Below are 19,234 nucleotides of genomic sequence, written 5' to 3'. Positions count from 1 at the left end.
TAGTGGCCCAGAGCAAAAAAAAAACGAAAAAAAAAAAAACCTTCAATAATAATTGAAACAGTCCTACACATTTCAATGGCCCCAAAGAGCCTTATGTTTTACTGATAAAAACTACTGTGCATAATGATGACCCTGAATCTTCAAGAAAGTGTGAAATCAGAATAATCTATTTAAGATGGCAAAGAGGCATGGAATGTTACTTTGGGGAATGTCTCATTCAACATAGTTAAGCTGCAGTGTTTATTATAGAGGATCTGCTTTCCAGCATTTCTTATGTTTCCAATGTTTGATAGCAGAGGTTTCACTGTACATTTTTTTTGTTTAAAAATTTCCAGGAAGACACCTGGCACTGGCAGTCTTTTAAAGCTTATTGAGAACAGCTCTCATTAGTCACATAAGTTGACGTTTCTTTTTAGAATGTCTTCTGAGATGAAATGTGTATAAACACATCTTTGGGGAAGTTTACCCCAGTTATGGTAAGATGGTCAATCCTAGATGCATTAAAATGGAAGACAGTCTACTGCATTTTACTAAGGTTCTTGCATTTTTCTGCAAAGTGAGCTATTCAGGCATTGCATCTTCTGAAATTTCCTCGCCTCTTTCAGGGAAGCATATTGGGGCAGAGCTCGCCAGCTGTCTGCTCCCTTTGCCTTCTGCTGCCATTACTAGGAGGTACCGCCCCACCTTCTGGCCCTCCAGCTTGTGGGGGGTGGGGAGAGGGAGGGGAGCAGAACTCTTCCAGCCTCTGACATGCATAACACAATGAAAAGAGCAGAAGGAATATATATTTATACATATATTTTTTCTCTCTACATAGACACACATAGACTGATTGCATGAGTGTGTGCGTGTATATGCATGTGAATCCACACACTCAATGCCAGAAGATCTCTATATGTATATATACACACTTTGTATTCCATATGCTCTTTCTGCAGCACACATATGCAGCTGGGAATAACTACTGTGAAAAAAATTACATGCTCAACAAAGACAAATTATCAAGCAGAAACAAGAATATATGGAATTTAGCTGTCATACATTCTTCTCATCTGCTGCCTGCTTTGATTAGAACATGTTCCTACAGCTTGAGAAAATATTTAGTATTTCATATTACATGCATATAAAAAGACCTACTTTCCTCAGTTCTCATGTTTTCCACTGCTTAGCCAAAGTCAGTGGCCTGGTTCTGTACTGACAACTGATGGATTCAAAAGGCTTTTCTAAAAAAAATTTTTAAGACACCTAAGGCCATATATTGTGGTTGCCTAGATGTTGAAATAAGCAGAAAAAGCACAGAACAGGGTAAGCAGTAAACAGATGAAAGGACTCAGTAACAGACAAATGTGCACCGTGATTACTACATGCAAGTCATGTACAAAAGCTTCTCGCATCCATGCACCTGTGTGCTTGGTACCATCCTTCCTGCATTTTAGAGATAAAGAAAGTGGGGCTTAGGGAATTCAATTGCTGACCTGAGGGCCAGTATCTGTCCACATTTTTTTCTGCCTACAGACTTTTCTTACGTGCCACCTCCAGCTGCCTCTCACCCAAGAGATGTTAAGATGTCTAAAATACATAGAAGCATATGCTGCGTATACAATCAGAAGAACTTAAAAAAGAGTAGTCTAGAGAGTAGAAATTCACCCTCCTTTTGGATTCTGTTCTATTGTTTCTTTCCTGTATGCAGTTGATAAATTTCATTCATGATGTACAATTTGATCAAAATCAATAAAGGAATCTAAGCTGAATTACTGTGGGTTCAATTATAATAAGTCTGATGTAAAAACTTTAACTTAATTTAAAAAATAACTCCAAGTGTGTAAACTTAAATGAGCATCAAAATAGTAAAAAATCCCTATTTTTCTATTGATATATTAACTTTTATTGAAATTTATGGGACAATAGGGGCTTACTAACTGAGAACACAATGAGTAGAATTCCTTCCCAGGGCTTTACACGCTCACACTAGGGAATTGCCTTTGGTATTCAGTGGATGCATTAACTACTTTAGGCTGCTACAATACACTGAATACGCCTTTAGTGGCCTGAAAATGCAGGTGATTAAGCATGCATAGGCCAAGTGACAAATGGCAGTATTCCCAAACCATTTCTCAATGAAGACTTCTTGTTTAGGAATTTATAAGGAAGTAATCACTTAGTAAGATCTATCACCCACTTCAAATGCTTCAATTATTCATCTCACTAACACATTGAGCTCAATTCTCCTTGGTGTATAAATTGCTTCCTGATATTAATTTAAGGGTTTGGAGAGTGATCTTAACTCATTGAGGCCACTTGGTGCTGTTTAGATTTGAGAAATATATTTCAGGAAAAGATGTCATTCAGCCAATATTTTCAAAAAATTGTTCAACCCATAAACTTCTCACTAACCTGCTTGTTTACAAATTTCAGGCATAAAGACAGTAAATTCAGTACATAATCCTACCAAGTATATGAGGTATATTATCATTATCCAAAAAAAAATCATGCAAGCCTGAAAATTATGATGTAGCGGCGAGAGACAGTATGTAATAGTTCAGTATGTAATAGATCATTTGTGAATGTCATCAACAATGTACTTATCTCTAGATTCAGGTGGGGGCATGCTTTTCATTGTTTTTCTTGATTCCTTCATTTTATTAAAGCTCACAATCTAGATAGAATTTACATTAAAGAGGTATATTTTTATATAGCCACAATATATGTAAAATATGTATCATCTTATGCAGGTATGAATGTTACTTAGGGTGTAAAACTACAAGTTTTAAAACTATGCATGTCAACTTAGGACAAAACCAAGTGCTGTAGTTTAGATCTGGGATGTTATGTTCTCAAAGTTCTGGTCCCCAGAATGGTACTGTGAGAGGCTGTGGAAGCTGTAAGGGGTGGGACTTAGTAGGAGGTCTCCAGGTTGCTGGGGTGGGAGCCCAGCCCCTTCCTCTTCCTATCTCTGGTATCCCAGCTGCGAGGTGAGGAGCTTTGATCCATCAATTTCTGCTACCTCTCCACAGGCTCAAAAGCACCAGGGTCTACAGAACACAGACTGAAACCAAACTAAAACTGGAAGCCAAAATCAATCTTTTTTTTCCCCCAGAAGTTGTAGGGATGGAAAATGGATCAAAAGACTTTTTTTTTCTTGTCCAAACCTGTTTCTTAGAATTAATCTCTCTTTTTATGGACACAGAGTGATCACTTAATCAAGAACAATTTTAGTTTAAGAGTTTTATTTCACCTGTGATCTAAAAACCTCACCCTGTCCAACAGAGATGAAAAAGCATACACATCTGCTTTGGTTAGAAATGCAGAATGGCAAGCCAAGACAGGCATGGTGTCACATATCTGGAATTCTAACACTCAAGAAGCTGAGGCAGGAATATCTTGAGTTTAAGGCCAGCCTGATACCCTATCTTTGAAGGAAGGAAGGAAGGAAGGAAGGAAGGAAGGAAGGAAGGAAGGAAGGAAGGAAGGAAAGAAAGAAAGTTAGAAAGCAAGAAAAGAAAAGAAAGAAAGAGAAAGAAAGAAAAGAAAAAAGCAAAGCAAAAAAAAGAATTGCAGAACATCTGTACTTTAAGTCCTTCACATAAAATGTAACATTAAACTTTCAACTAAACTGAGCAAGGTGGTGCACAACTCTAGTATCAGTACTCTGGGAGGCAGAAGCAGAAGGATGGAAAGTTTGAACCCAAGCTAGGCAACTTATTAACTTAGTGGGACCTTGTCTCAAGCTAAAATATATAAAAAAGGGTTGGAGATGTAGTTGAGTTAGAAAGCCCTGGGTTCAATCACGGTACCAGAGGGCAAGAAAGATGCTTTAAAAAGAAGTAAAAACAATTAAGATGTGTCATGTATACTAGCTCCCCACAATGAATGTAATCATTATGCACTGCAAACATCATTGAAAAAACCTCTCAATTAATCATTTTATCATTAAAATTTAGGGAGTGTTTATTGTATTTAAACCTTACAACTAAGTCCTATGATAGTTTAAGTATTAGCCAATTTATTAATTCTTATGCCAACCTTAGGGACTAATTTATATTATTATACTCTTTTTCAGGTGTGGAAATAGAGACTTAAGAGAATTTGATTCCAAAGTCGATCACCTCTGTATTCTGCCACCCCTGTCCAAATCTTCTTACTGCTAAAAAAGGTTTGTGAAATTTATTTAGTGAGGATATTTGAAGGTCCTGTGGTCCTTATAGAGCTTTCACACTCCCATTTCAAATGATTCAGATGCTTACAAGTCACTATCCTACATTTGCACCAGTGATGTAAAAGGAATTAAGCTTCAGTGCTCCACACCAACCTACTCTGAGGACTGTTAGAAGCTGGCATACAAAATTCAGAGCTATGTACTAGAGAAGCTGCTGCAGGCATCATTTACCCTAACCAAACAGAATCCTCTTTTTGTTTCTGAAATGGAAAACAATGAGGGATAATTCTCTCTGCAAAACAGTATAAGTTATTAAATCAATAACTGAAATTAGAATTTCTATCACACCCAGCTATTCCCCTTCTAGGCACCTTCCCAAAAAGAATTAAAGACATCTTATTCTAGTGATGTATGCATATCATGTTTATAGCAGCACAATTCACAATAGTTAAATCTTGGAAGTGGCCTACATGTCCATCAACAGATGAATGGTAAAGAAAATGTGGCATTTATACAGAATGGAGTACTACTCTGCCATAAGGAAGGATGCATTTGAGTCATTTGTAGGAAAATGCATGCACCTTGAGTCCACAATGTGTTAAATGAAATAAACTGACCCAAAAGCTTAAATAGCATATGGTTTCTATTATATAAGAAAACTAAAGTATCAGTAAATTAAAGAGCAAAGTAATAGATAGTAGGAAACGGAGACAGATCTTTTACAAACGGAAAGGTGACCAAGAGATAGGGGTAGGGAATGTAAAAAGAATTAAGATGTGTTATGTACATGTTCCAACTATCCCCACAATGAAAATATTCATTATGCATTGCAAACATGTACTAAGAAAAAAATAAATGTACTGACAATGAAAAAAATAAAGCTGTAGAAGAAAATTCTATAAAGTGAAAGCAAGAAAGGAGGGGAAAAAGAATAAAAAAGAAACTAGTAACTGAAATATATGAAATCTGATAACAGAAATAAAATACCTCTGAGATTCTGTGTAAAAAGGCAAGCTGGCATAGACAGAGTGCCCGCTCTAAAAAACTAGTCAAGGAAAAATTTTACTTAGGTCTGAGTATTAGATAAAGTATGGTTCTCCAGAACAGTGGTGCTTTTTGTTTGTTTGTTTTGTTTGATTAACATTGCGTATCTTGTAACTCATTTTATTTCTTTCTTTCCTCTGACTACAAGTTTAGAATAATACATTCTATGCTACTTTCTTGTATTTATTTCCATTCATCAAAATTTCTTTTAAATATTTGCAATACTTTTAGAAACTGTGTATGTTTGTGGGTATATGATGCTTCAGGTGCCTTTGGAGTTTAGAAGGCACTTAAGCTACCCTTAATGGAGTCAAAATTTTATTATTTGAGCAAATACAATAAATAAGAAAGGAAACCACATTCAGTTGTGATCATTTTCTTTTTTGAAGCTTCAATATTTTTCCATGGTTCATAAACTTATGTAAAGATAATTCTGCATACAACCTCTAAAAATGACAATGCTAACATCAGTGGAATAGTAAGAAGCTCAGAAAAAAAATTAGTACAAAATTGATAGACATAGCATTAAAAAATATTTGTTTAAAATCAGTATCATTCTTTATAAACTTGTAGCAATAAATTTACCTTACAATTCATGTATGCAATGTTGTCAACATGCCCACCTATGTTCTAATGCATGAAAAGCCCACTGCAGTTAAACAGAGGGATTGTTTCTTAGTTGACTGATAAGAAGACTATAGTAAAGAGTGCACCACACATTTGTATGGTGCCACAGAAATGAGTTTTAACTTTTTGATATTTTAAGTGCGATACTGCAATAAAAATATATGACAATAAGGCCTGAGTCATGGTGTATGCCTGTAATCCCAGCTACTTGGGAGGCTAAAACAGGAGGATCACAGGCTAGCCTTGACAATTTAGGGAGACCCTGTCTCAAAGTTAAAGGGGATAGGAGCTTGGGATATAGCTCAGCGGTTCCTAGATTCAATACCCCCAACAAACAAATATATGTCTATTAGAGACCTTTCTATATATTTGTAACCAGATCTTATTATTTACCAGTCCACATCTTAACCCTGGATAATTCTTGTTTTATATATGTTCACATAATGGTAAATGAAAAGGCATTCAGTAGATGAATTCCATTTTATATTCACATAAAAAAAAAAAGAGACCTAAAGTTCAGTTGAGAACAACACTAATAAAACCCAGGGAAGGATAAAAACTGCCTACCCATCTCAAGATAGACCTGTTTTATTGTTTGTTGGATGACTGGTTTATTTGTTCAGTTTTTTGTGGTGCTGGGACAGAATCCAGGCTTTACACATGCTAGGTAAGTGCTTTATCACTGAGCTACATCCTCAGCAGGACATGCCTGTTTAAAAATGTAAAGAGGGCAGTGTAAAGAGGACAGAAAGAACACCACGGGCTGAAGTTAGCCATACAATATTGCTCATTGAGAAATTTCTCTAAATAACTCAATAGCCACTTGAAAGTGATTTAACTGATCATTTTTATTCTGTACCTACAAATTTGAGGCTAATTTGGGGAATAAAACTTTAAAGATCTAAAAGGCTCACAAGGAACATTTACATAAATATTTAAGGAGAACAGGTGAGAAAATTTTCAACCACAGAAATAAATGAAAAAAAAAAAACTAAACTAATCATCTGTAGATTCAATCACATAACAATTTGAAAGTCACAAAAATGTAAGAAATACCAAAATAAAAATGAGAAATGAGAAACAAAATCTTCCACAACGATGCCAGGCAAAGGGTTATTACCTTTTAAATATAACAAAGGCTCTAATAAATCAGTGTGGAAAGATTAGTATCCTAGTATAAAAACTGGCAAGAGACAAGATCAGATGATTCATGGAGAAAGTAATATTAATTTGAACAGAGCAAGCATTAGTAATTAATGTAAATGAAAACAAGGGTCCGTGTTTAGGTCACCAATACTAGATATTGTTTCTAAAAAGTATTAAATTCAACAATCTCATTCACTCCTGGTAAATCTGATATGACTTTTCTGAAAAGCTAATTTGCTATATATACAAAGAAACTTAAAAAGAAATAAACGGTCCTTGATATACCAATATTATTTCTGACAATGCGCCACTCTAAGGAGACTTATCTAAAAGCACTCCAGTAAACATTTTTACGGCATTATTTATGATGATAAACATTTGGATGCAATCTAAAATGTTCAGCCATGTTCACAAAATGGGATCAATCACACAACTGAACAGCCATGCATTATAGTTTAAATCTTTATTTTCAAAGAATACTATGATACAAGAAAAAGTTCACATAAAATCTCAATAAAGAAGCAGAATGCAAAATTCTACAAATGGTATGGTCAATTTGTAAAAATAGTTATAAATTTAATGTAAAATTATATACAACATACATACACCTCTATTTACATGCACTTCTATTTACATGTATTTTTGGATTCTAACTTTAGTTGACTTGCTGAAAACAACAAAATATAGTGAGAAATGACTTTGTCATGAGCTTGTAAGAAAACAGAGGCATCTAACCAATGAAAACCCCAGGATTTTACAGTGTGTTTCATGGATAAAGGATCCACAAAGGATCAAGGAGTCTAAGTGGAAGAACAAAAGGAATCAATGACAAGAAAACTCAGTCTATGATCAAACCATTGTAACTGAATTGTTTCCAGCCACAGAGTATGGAAGTGTGAGTTCTAAGCAGTTTGCCGCATTATACCTTTCATCTCCCATTTTGCTTCTGTAAGCAAAGCAATCTCCCTACATGTTCTCCTGATTTCTAACTTCCTAAATAATTCTTAGTCATCCTTTAGAGAGCAAATGTCACTTCTAGAAGCTGGAAATCTACCCCAAACAGGTCAAGTCCCCATTTTATACAACAGCTTCACTTTGATACTTTCCTGCTGCACTTACCACAAAAGTAATTAAGTGGATGACTAGCTGCCTAATGCCATCTCCTCTCTCCCCAAGAACGTTAGTTCTGTAAAGGAAGAGATCGAGCACATCCCGATCACCACTATGTTCCCAAGGTCCAGCAAAGAATAATAACAATAGGTAGCATATTATTATGTGGCAGGGACTTTTCTGAGCTCTTAAGATGTATTAATTTATTTAAACTTCACAACAATCTACAAGAGAGTTACCACCTTCATTATAAAGAAAAGAAGGCTGAGACACAGAGGCCCAAGATTACGCAGTTAGTAACAAGATCAAGATTCAATCCCAGGCATCTGGTTATCCTGAGCATTATCTCTGCCTCCTTCCAGGTTCCCCTGAATATTTGAATGACTATTTGAAGAAATGAATGAGAAAAAAAAACATATTAGCAATAAAATGTGTATTTACTATAAATTAAGCCCCAGCAGACACATGCCCTGTAACAGCTGTAGCTCATCATTTCATGGTCACCTGACCATAATAGATAAAGAGGATTCCAATGTCATAATGGAAATACTAGGAACAAAGCTCCATAGACACTCTCATTAGAAATTCAATTATAATGATATCTTTGGAATAATAGACTATTTGAGACTTTATATTTCAGTGACAGAAATCTGAAATTAAAAGATTTGGAGTAAAGGCATAAATGGTTTTGCAATACATATATGCATCTACTCTAATTATAACAACTGACCAACCATGAAGCCCTTGCCCTCTCTTCTCTCCTCTCTCCTCTCTCTCTCTCTCTCTCTCTCTCTGTCTCTTCCCCCCATCCCTGCTCTGTCTCTTTGCATGCTCCTATTTCCTGTTAAAATCAGCTTTTAAAGAGGGTCTGTAATTGTAAACAAGTTGTGCAGAATAAACAAGCCATTATTGTAATGAGGATGATTCTTGCTGAGGCTTATTTTTTAAACCCAAATTATAGACTCCCAGTCTAAATTGTATCTGGTTTTTATGTTACTTGCTTTCAAATTTAGTCCTTATTTGCATTTTGCCTGACCTACTAGTTAGAGCACAAGTTCACAGAACCCCTTCTGAAGCTGTAATGAGCTTAGGTAATAACCACCACATAATTGTATTCAACTGCTTACAAGTGTTTGCCTTTTACTGTTGTACGTCTGCCTCCAAGATTTTTGAGATGCAACTATGCACTGCAAAATTTGCAAGTTGCCAGCCTTGCTTGGACTATTTTTGCTATGTTTCACATTTAAACTGCTTAAGTGCATAAGAGGAGGTATAAAACACCATGTTTTCCAGACTAGAAAATTACTGTTACTTAAAAGGCAGAATTTCTACTCTGTGGTTTCCTATTTCCATGCCTTGCCTCAGCTACATATCTTTTTAACCATCTGTTTCTTTCTGGCGACCAGTGACAGGGAAGCAAGCAACTGTATCTTCATTACTATGTGGTTTGACATCTGGTATCTAAATCCAACCACGGCATTTATTTGGTGAATTGTTTAACAATGAGATCATATTAGTTACACTTGCAGATCTCTTTTCATTAACATCTTCAACTCTGCTTATTTTAGAATTGCATGCAATTTTTGACAGAAATAGTACGCATTTTTTCTGCAAGTTGCATAGAATTTGGCTATGTGAATATGAAAATTTTTAAATAACAAAAGTAAATTACATGGGAATTAAAATTGAAATTTTTAGATATGATAGAAGGAGGTGAGGCACACATGGCAATGTGCATAAGATTTTACATAGTTTCAAGTCTACTCTGTGGAACAAATTCAAACTCTGTTAAAATCATGACATGTATCTCTCTTATCAGACAGAAAGATACTGCTGATCCACAGTGAGTTGGAAAATTATGCTATTCTTCCTGAAAGGAAAGACTTACCATTGTCTTACCTTTCCCTTGTGACTAAAGGTGTCTGTTTGGAAAAAGACTATCTAGGGTTAGGGTACAGTAGGATGTCCCAGAACCTAAGAAAGACCAATACACCAAAGAATGAAACAAGTGCCATGGTCTCCTAGCCCCACTCATGGCATAGTTTACAAATTTAAAAGACATGACCTTCCTATCAATTTCTTAGTTGTTCTTGGTATTGACTTGCATGTGTACTTAAAACCACTTGAAAATCCAAAGTGATCCAGGAGTAATTCAGCTGGAAAAAGCAATTCTGCACTGAAAATAATGTCAGAAAAAGAGGGGTGGCATTAGCAGTGTCCTATCAGTGGAGAGACAGGGAATTACCTTTGCTAAGAAGGAGACAGAGAATCTACCTGCACCATAGGAAGCCTTTGAAAACTAGTTCCTCTTTATTTCCTGCTGTCTCTGCTCCTTAAAGAATTACATCACAATTTTGTGGTCATCTCAGAAATCATACATAATACCTATTTATTTACTTGAGAAATATTACTTTGCAAGTTCTATGGGAAAACTATCAAAAAAGACAAACCCAGAGTAAAATAAAGGCATATTTCCTAGTGCCTTCAGTTGACACTAAATTTCCTTTAAATTTGCTTAAAGATATGTGTTATGGTTTAGATCTAAAATGCCCTTTCAAATTTTCCTGTGTTTTGGAAAGTGACTGGATTGTGGAGGCACTTTACTCATCAATGGATTATAATGAAATGTGCTGGTCAGAGGCAGGGCCAAGTAGGAAGAAGTGGGTCACTGGCAGTGAGACCTGTAAAGGTGCATCTCCTTCCCCACCTCCTCCATTTTCATCTGCTTCCTGGACACCATGGGTTAAGCACCTTTTCCTTTTCCTTTTCCTTTACCATGCCCCTCTGTTGCCCTGTTTCTGCCTTGAAGCCAACCAACCATGGACGGGAATTATGAGTCACAATAAACTTTTCCTCCTTTGAGGTGTGGGTGTTGGGTGTTTTGATTAAGACAGTATTATATTTACCCTGAAGAGCCTTTCTCATCTACTCAAGTCACACCTTTTACAGACTAGAGAAATTATTTCCATCCTTTCTGATTCAGCTCAGCTATTACCCTATCTATAAAGCCTCCTGGACTTCTCTTTGATAAAACACTCCTTTATACTATGAGATAATTCCATTAACTGCATATGTTTCTACTATTAAAACTCTTTAAAAAGTGTGTAGGTCATTTGTTTACATGACAAAGCCAGTCATCTACTGTTATGACTATGTAACACACTCAGTAGTACCATTGGCATAGCAAAATAAGCATGTAGCTTCCTCACAAGTCTGTGGGAACTCTTTCAAGTGTTTCAAGTGTTGTCCAGATTAGGTAGCAGATAACATGGGGAGCCTCATTTTAAAGCAGTAACATCACAAAGCCATAAGAAAGCAAGCAGAATTAATAAACTTTGCTCAAAAGTGGCACATTTCTTCTGCCCACATGCAAATGTCCAAAACAAATTAGAAAGTCAAAGCATAAGAATCTGGGTGTGGTGGTACATGCTAATAATCCCAGCACTCTGGGAAGTTGAGGAAGAAGGATTGCAACTTCAAACCCAGCCTGAGCAACTTGGTGACTAAGTAGGACCCTGTCTCAAAATAAAAAATAAAGGACTGGAGATGTAGTACCCTGTGAAGGCTCTGGGTTCAATCCTCAGTACCAGAAAAGAAAAAGACATCAGAAATTAGCATTTTATCCTCAAGGAGACAGCAACAAGGAGATGGCTATTCAATCTACCATAATGTCTGATACAGCAAATGGCACACATTTAATAGAAATCTGTTGGAAGGAATAAATAAAACCAAAAACATTCAAAATAAATACAAATTTTGTGAAAATAAAATATGCCTTTTAAGAAATTTCAGTGTTCAAATTGCTCTGTATTAAGCCTTGAATTACCCATTTAATGCTATTTGCATGTAGAAGCTTATAGCCATTCCCCATTGTTGTTAAAATAAATTACCATGAATTTAGCAGGTTAAAAACAGAAAATTTATCATCTTATAGTATAGTTGTGGATGTCAGAAGTCTAACTGGGTGTCACTGGGCCCAAATCAAAGTGCTGTCAGAAATATATTTCTTTTGGAGATTGTGGGAGAAAATTCATTTTCTTACCCTTTTCAGTTTCTAGACATCACCCACACTCCTTTGTTCATGGCCTCCTTCCATCTTCAAAGCCAGTATGGCCAATCTTTCTCCTATCACATCACTGTGACACTCTTCTGCCTTCCTTTCCCACATTTAAAAATACTTTTCTGACCACAAAAGTTCTACCCAGAGAATCCAGGATAATTTCCCCATTTTAAATTTGGTCTTAATTCTGTCTACAAACTTAATGGCCCTTTGTCATGTAATCTAACATTTCCTTGGATTCTGTGAAGTAGAACAGGGACAATTTAAAGGAAAAAATGACATTGTCTACAGCATATTTTATAAAAAAAAAAGCACAGGGTCAGGACAAAGTTCTAGTTTGAGTTCTATGACTAACCAGAAATAACAAAATGGATATGTCTCCTAAAATTTCAGTTATTTCTGGTGAAATGAGAAGGTTGTCTTAGCTGATCTCTAGGGCACTTTCCAATTCAAATCCTCTTGATTCTGTAAATATACCTAACTAAACCTTAGAATGAGAAGATATTATACCTAACTCATCACCACAGAAACGAAAACTTAGGCGAAAGCCTCAAAATGTTATGGGAACATGGCAGAGGGTCATCAGTAGTCCTCTCTGGATAGTGGTAGGGGCTTCGGGACAGGCTGAGAGCTGAGCTTGCCTACCCCTGGCATAAGGACACAGATAATCAGGGACTGAGAACCACATGGAGTGGACACAAGGATTGAAGGGCTTTGACCCTGTATGGCTATGGAGAGAAGACTGAAAAATCCCAAGTGCACAGAGCCTGAAAAGGTGGGACAAGAGGCTAGAAGTGTGAAAGCCAAATGGTGGTGTATTCTGTAGACAAAGGAGATACTGATTAAATTTTTTTATTAAGCAAAAGAAAGACGATAGACTGTGTATCTTATAAAGATAATGCAGGAATAAGGAAAGAGATTACTTTTTAGCTGCTTTGTTCTCCTTTACACTCTTACTGGTAGTGTCATTAAACTGACTTATCAGTTGGATACTATAGCGTAGATTTTCTTAAACATCTAAAGCCCTAGAAAAGAAAAAATTAAAGCATCTTTGTATCTCACCAGTGGTCTTTGTATGTAAAAACAGATATTTATTTATAGCAAAGCCATATTTTAAACTCATGTCTTAAAATAGAATTATATAAACAGAATACGATTGCTCACATAGGTGAAATTTAGATAATTAAGCTTTCAACTCAAAATTACATTCAGCTCCAGGCTAAGTAAGCACTTTTTATTTCTATCTACCTCTGATTAAAAAGTCCTCCTTGAGATTCCAAATGCGTAGGCTCTGTATATTATGATTTTTAGCAGGTAGAGTTCAAAACTCCAGCATACTTCTTGCTAGTTACCACTATCTCATCTCTTACTAGAAGTACAAACATCTTGAATGACTGGGAAGTGTTAGTATAATTGAACTTCTCACTTTCATCTACCAAAGGACTCTCTCCATGTCCTTTGCCTCTGCTCCCTTTAAATTTCTTTTGTTTTATTTTTGTAGTACTGGGGATTGAACCAAGGGGCCTTGCTCATGCTAGGCAAGCCTTCTACCACTGAGCTACATTCCCAGTCCTTTATTTTGAATTTTATTTTGAGACAGGGCCTCACTAAGTTGTCTAGGGCAGCCTGGAACTTGCAATCCTCCTGCCTCAACCTCTGGAGTAGCTGGGATTGCAGGCAAGGGCCTCCACACACAGACGCTCCCCTGAAGTTTTGAACACTCCTCTCCAGACAGCAGAGTACACCCCAGTCCATGGTGGAGTCCTTCTGAGCACTTTTGAGACAAACCACTCGGACTCAAACTTGTCCTCACCACTTGTGTGACACTGAGCAACTTAGCTTCTGTGTGTCTCAGTTTCTGCATCTGTAAAATAGGGATAAAAGAGTTGTTACAAGTGTCAGATGCATTCACATCTATAAAGTAGTTAAGAAATCACAGGCAACCCAGATTATCAGGTCTGTAAGAAAGACTCCTTACTTGCCCAAGCCCCTGTAGTAGAATTTTCTGTTCCTTACACCAGAACATAATCTTAGTTGATGTTATGTGCCCACATAAGTTTAGAAGCTTTGTAAGTTAATAGTTTAATCAGTGCTTTTAAAGTTTAAAAAAAAGGAAAAAGTAGAATGTGGTGAATGTTTTAAATCACCATCTGAAATTCTATTGCTGCATTTGAAAGTCTCTTACATCCTGGCACTTAAAAAAAATTATTTCTTTTACAAGGGCAAACAGAATGAAGTTTATTTTAAAATACTTTTGTGAAATTTCATCCCTATAAAAACAACTAAGGAGAATAGTTAACTTTTCTAAAATACATTCAATTTTGTCCTTCAGTTTTGCAAAACTTCACAGAGAATAACTTTCAAATTACTATTATGTTTGAAATTCAGTTTTTCCTGATACTATAAAATGTCACTGTCAACAGGAGAAATGATGTTTGATGTGCTTTATGCATGTGATTTAGATTAGTGTGCCTTTTGCTACCCAAGGTCAATTAGTGCATCCAGCTCATGTGAAACACTTTATGATCTACTGGTCTTCCATACCCTTAATACAGCTCCTTCAACCCCTTTCATCCAGCTCCCTGATCACTACTCTCTCAACTCCTGACATCCTTGTTCCATCAATTATTAATTCTCTTTTCTATATCTACAAACTCACCTTTCCATTAACTTCTGGAATCAACAAATTTTGTCTCACTGTGGAAATGTTAGAAGCAGACCCTTAGATAAGGAGTCAGGTACAATCACTTTAATCCCTGGAAAAAGGCAAGAAAATAGCAGTGTGATAGAGAGAAAGGAGAAAGTGGACAAAGGGGATGTCACAAAGCACATTTCCATAGTGTGCTAGGACCTAAGCTCTCTCCTCTTGGGGAACTCTGAGAAGTTATCCCAGTGCCTGCAGTGCTCAGAACACACAAAAAGGATATCATCACATCTACTATTCCCACTTACAAACCAACTCCTGTTCACTGTTAGTGTTTGTACCATCTCATTCCATTTCAGCCAACCATTTAAAAAGATTGGGCCAGGGGCCAGGGATTTAGCTCAGTGGTGCCACCGCCTGCCTTGCAAGCAGAAGGTCCTGAGTTCCATCCCCAGTACAAAAAAAAAAAAAAAAAGAATGGGCTATTTTATTTACAGTCTGTTTTCCTCACTTCCTCAAAATGTTGCCATATTGCTATCCCTTCACCAACCCTCCATGACTGTTCCTGCAAAGCAAATCATTAGATGTCTTTGATTCCTTAGTTTGATTCCTCTGCCTTTGGCATCCTTTCTTCCTAAAACTCTATAGTTCAGTAGTTTCCAGATCACTTATTCTAGTTCTCTTGTTTCCCTGAATATCTCTACCTTCATTGAAAGTTTTATTTCTCGTGCCCTTCTTAAGACTCTTCAAATGGTCATAGAGGAAATTAAAGAAGAAATCAGACAGTTCCTTCAATTAAATGACAATGACAATACAACATATCGGAATCTATGGGACACAACGAAAGCAGTCTTACGAGGGAAATTCATAGCAGTGAATACTCACATTAGGAAAACAGAACAAGCCCAATTAAACAACCTGATGCTGAACCTCAAGCTTCTAGGAAAAGAAGAGCAGGACAAACCCAAAGCTCATACAAGGGAGGAAATTATAAGGATCAGAGGAGAAATCAATGCAATGGAGACTAAGAAAATGATACAAAAAAATCAATGAAGCCAAGAGTTGGTCCTTCAAAAGAATCAACAAAATTGACAAACCTTTAGCCAACCTTATCAGAAAAAGGAAAGGAAAGAAAAGGCCCAAATCCATGCAATAAGGAATGAAAAGAGTGAAATTAAAACAGACCCAGCAGAAATCCAGAGGATCATCAATACCTACTTCCAGAACCTATAAGCCAATAAGATGGAAAACACAGAAGAAATGGACAGATTCCTAGATATGTATGAATTACCAAAGTTGAATGAAGAAGACCTAAAAATTCTAAACAACCCAATATCAACCAATGAAATTGAAAACGTAATTAAAAACTTATCACCTAAGAAAAGCCTGGTCCCTGATGGCTTCACTGCTGAATTCTACAAGACATTTAGAGAGGAACTGCTGCCACTACTGTTTAAACTCTTCAATGAAATTGAAAGGGAAGCAATACTCCCAAATTCATTCCTGGAAGCAAGCATCACCTTGATCCCCAAAGCAGAGAAAGACCCAACTGAAAAAGAGAACTATAGGCCAATCTCACTAATGAACATAGATGGAAAAATCCTTAATAAGATAATGGCAAACAGAATGGAGAAGATCATCAAGAAGATCATACACTCTGACTAGGTGGGATTCATCCCAGGGAGGCAGGGATGGTTCAAAATACACAAATCAATCAATGTAATACACTATATCAATAGAGCCAAGGACAAAAACCATATGATTATCTCCATAGATACAGAAAAAGCATTTGACAAAATCCAACACGCATTTATGATAAAAACCCTACAGAAAACTGGAACAGATGGTCTCTACCTCAAACTGATAAAAGCCATCTATGAAAAACCAACAGCCAATATCATACTAAATGGTCAAAAACGGAAATCCTTCACACTAAAATCAGGAACAAGACAAGGATGTCCACTATCACCACTCTTGTTCAATATAGTTCTGGAAACATTAGCCATGGGAATTAGACAAGAGAAAGAAATAAAAGGAATAAAGATAGGAAATGAAGAAGTCAAATTGTCATTATTTGCAGATGACATGATACTGTATATAGAAGATCCCAAGAACTCCACCAAAAGTCTTCTAGACTTAATAACCAAATTCAGCCAAGTAGCTGGTTACAAGGTCAACACACAAAAATCAATAGCTTTCCTCTACACCAATGACAGACTCACTGAGAGAGAAATAGGGCAAATAATTCCTTTCACAATAGCATCCAAAAAACAGAAATACCTAGGAAGAAACCTAACAAAAGAAATCAAAGACCTCTTCTCTGAAAACTATAGCACTCTGAAAAGAGAGATTGAAGATGATATCAGAAAATGGACAGACATCCCCTGGTCCTGGGTAGGAAGGATCAATATAGTGAAAATGGCCATACTTCTAAAACTGCTATATAGATTCAATGCAATTCCAATTGAAATCCCAGCTGCATAGTTCACAGACCTTGGAAAACAATCCAAAAATTCATTTGGAACAAGAAGAGACCCAGAGTAGCCAAAGCAATTCTAGGTAACAGAGACATGACAGGGGGTATCACAATCCCCAACCTGCAACTCTACTACAAAGCTACTGTGATAAAAACAGCATGGTACTGGCAAAGAAACAGACCTGAGGACCAGTGGAACAGATTAGAAGATGCAGACACAATGCCAGACACACTCAGCCATCTCATCTTTGATAAAGGAGCCAAACACCCTCACTGGAGGAAAGATAGCCTCTTTAATAAATGGTGCTGGAAAAATTGGGCTTCAAATTGCCAAAGATTAAAACTAGATGTATATCTCTTGCCATGCACTAAACGAAAATCAAAATGGATTAAAGATTTAAATATTAAAATAGAAGTGCTGAACCAGCTGGAACAGAGGTTAGGTATAACTCTTGAAGACTTTGATGTAGGAAAAGATTTTATGAACAAAACCTCAGTTGCCCGTGAACTAGCACAATCAATCAACAAGTGGGATCTCTTTTTACTGAAAAGCTTCTGCACAGCAAGAGAAACCACCAGCAGTGTGAAGAGACAACCCCAATGTGGGAAAAAATCTCCTCCTGCTGTTCCTCACACAAAGGTCTACTATCTCGAATCTATAAAGAACTTAAAAAGATCAGACCTCCCAAAACTAAAGACCCAATTGAAAAATGGGCATCTGAAATGAACAGACATTTCTCAGACAAAAAAGCAGAAATAGCAAATAAATACATGAAAAAATGTTCAACATCACTGGTCATTTGAGATGCAAATGAAAACAACGCTGAGATTCCACCTCATTCCAGAAAGAATGGCTGCTATCATGAAATCAACCAATAACAAACGCAGTCGGGGCTGTGGGGAAAGAGGAACGCTGCTCCACTGCTGGTGGGAGTGTAGACTGGTGCAACCACTGTGGAAATCAGTATGGAGATACCTCAAAGAACTAGGACTGGAAGTCCCATTTGACCCCTCTATTCCACTGCTGGGGATCTTCCCCAAAGAATTAAAGGAATCACCACAGTGATATATGTGCACCCATGTTCATAGCAGCACAATTTGTAATAGCTAAAACTTGAAAACAGCCAAATGCCCATCAACTGGAGACTGGATAAAGAAAATATGGGGTTTTTTTATAAAATGGTTTTATAATTTCTCGTAAAAAATGATAAATTAGAGACATTTATAGCTAAATGGATGCACATTGAGGACATACTCTTAAGTGAAATAAGTAGGACACACATGTGTAAATACTAAATAGTTTCTCTAGTGTGGGAAACTGAATGTGTAAATAAGGACTAAAAGGTATATTAGATAATGTGAAATAGGAAGAAAAGGGGCAAAGCAGAAGGGGAATTGGGAGGGGTACGGGAAAGGAAGGAAGGGAATGGAATTAATATGAGAAAATGGATAAATGGGAACAAAGTGTTTATAAATAGGGAGGGATGGAGGGGTTGAAGGGACGGCAGGGGAAGCAGAAAAATAAGAACCAGGAGAGATTATATAAAGGTACAAATTTCCAATGATGAATGTCATTATATTGTATACCTAAAATGCACCAATGTTTAGAATGAATAATCGATAATGCGAAATAGGAAGAAAAGGTCCAAAGGGGTAGGGGTAGTGGGAGGGGCAGGGGAAAGGAAAGAAGAGAAAGGAAAAACGATGAGAAATGGAAAAAATGGAAACAATGTCTTTGTAAATAGGGGAGGGTGGAGGGGGTGAAGGGAGGGCTAGGAAAAAAATAAAAATAAAAATCAATTTTAAAAAAATTTAAAAAAAGAATGTTCGGCCCAGGTCTCTCTGACTTTACTCACTTGGCCTTAGATGACTCAGACTCTCCCTAAGTTTCCGCTATTACCATTAAGCTGAGGACTCTCTTCTGAAATTCAGAACCAGACACCTAATTTTCTCTGGCATATTTCTACTTCA

At 36.7% G+C, this 19,234-nt stretch overlaps 1 long non-coding RNA gene across 1 annotated transcript in view; it reads right to left on the bottom strand.

Annotated features, from left to right (window-relative positions):
* Positions 1-12,979: 12,979 nt before the first annotated feature.
* LOC110349947 (uncharacterized) overlaps positions 12,980-19,234 on the bottom strand; it is a 195,388-nt gene continuing 189,133 nt past the window's right edge. Inside the window, exons 4-5 of the long non-coding RNA XR_015452898.1 lie at positions 14,803-14,899; positions 12,980-14,007 (exon numbers count right to left, since the gene is read on the bottom strand). This is a non-coding gene — a long non-coding RNA (uncharacterized LOC110349947). The remainder of the gene's footprint in view (positions 14,008-14,802; positions 14,900-19,234) is intronic.

Source organism: Heterocephalus glaber, unplaced genomic scaffold, assembly GCF_053883595.1.
Source record: "Heterocephalus glaber isolate CG9 unplaced genomic scaffold, H.glaber_assembly_v1.0 deba00001454, whole genome shotgun sequence".
Classification (NCBI taxonomy): Eukaryota; Metazoa; Chordata; class Mammalia; order Rodentia; family Bathyergidae; genus Heterocephalus; species Heterocephalus glaber.
The sequence above is the reverse complement of the archived record's forward strand: the minus strand, read 5'-3'. Positions and strand labels throughout refer to the sequence as shown.